The sequence below is a fragment of the Bison bison genome, unplaced genomic scaffold, assembly GCF_000754665.1.
Source record: "Bison bison bison isolate TAMUID 2011002044 unplaced genomic scaffold, Bison_UMD1.0 scf7180017864241, whole genome shotgun sequence".
Classification (NCBI taxonomy): domain Eukaryota; kingdom Metazoa; phylum Chordata; class Mammalia; order Artiodactyla; family Bovidae; genus Bison; species Bison bison.
In genome coordinates this window covers 1,888,440-1,889,526 of record NW_011494813.1, presented here as the reverse complement: position 1 = coordinate 1,889,526, position 1,087 = coordinate 1,888,440, and the positions used below count along the sequence as shown (strand labels likewise).

Here is a 1,087-nt window from a genome sequence, read left to right as displayed (position 1 = left end):
AGAGGATGAGATGGCTGGATGGCATCACCGACTCGATGGACATGAGTCTGAGTGAATTCCGGGAGTTGGTGATGGACAGGGAGGCCTGGCGTGCTGCAATTCATGGGGTCACAAAGAGTCGGACACGACTGAGCGACTGATCTGATCTGATCTGATGAGCCATCTGTATACCAAGAGAGTGTGATGGCGAGTGTGCACTGGAATTTGGTGATCAGGCTGCCTGTTCTTGAGTCTTGACAGTGCTTCTCACTAACAGGAGGACTCTGGGCAAACTATGTAACTATGACTCAATTTCCTCATCTGTAAAATGAGCACAATCAGGCCTCACAAGCTAGTCATGAAGGTTAATAAAATAATGTCTTGTAAAAACACTTAATGCAGTGCCTGGAACAAGTGAAGAGCTGAACTGGTGCTAAGTACTAAATATAACGCCAAATATTTCATATGAAGCTATGACATATGCATCCATAAGACAGAAATACTTACTCACTGAATTGTCAACTACTTATTCATCATATACTGTGAACACAGGACTGCATTAAGACCTAGGATTTGAATGATCATTGAAGTTTAATTGAGTAGGATTTAGTTATGTAAGTAAAGAGGAAAAGTGCTCTGTACTGTCCAGTATCATAACCTCTGGATATATGTGGCTATGGAATGCCTGAAAGGTGACTAGTCTGAAGGAAGATGCACTATAATTGTAAAAGCCAGATTTTAGAAAATGTATGTAAAACAAGGAAAATGTAATTTCATTAATTTATATTAAATTATATATTGAACTGATGATATTTTGGATATATTGTTGAATGAAATGTATTATTATAACTAATGCCACTTATTTCTTTATACCTTTAAAAGTATGTGGAATCTAAAAAAAATGATATAAGTAAACTGACAAAACAGAGAGAGATTCACAGATTTAGAGAACAAATTATGATTGGTGGGGGTGGGGTGGGGGGAAGAGAGAATTAGGGAGTTTGGGACAGACATGTACACACTGGTGTATTTAAAGTGGAAAACCAAAAAGGACCCACAGTGCAGCACACGGAACTCTGCTCAGGGTTATGTGGAAGGCTGGATGGGA

The 1,087-nt window shown here is 39.0% G+C and overlaps 1 protein-coding gene across 1 annotated transcript in view; it reads left to right on the top strand.

The window, feature by feature from the left end:
• The window catches only part of KCNB2 (potassium voltage-gated channel, Shab-related subfamily, member 2), a 463,770-nt gene that overhangs the window by 119,499 nt on the left and 343,184 nt on the right, over positions 1-1,087 (top strand). The gene's annotated exons all lie outside the window — the stretch shown is intronic.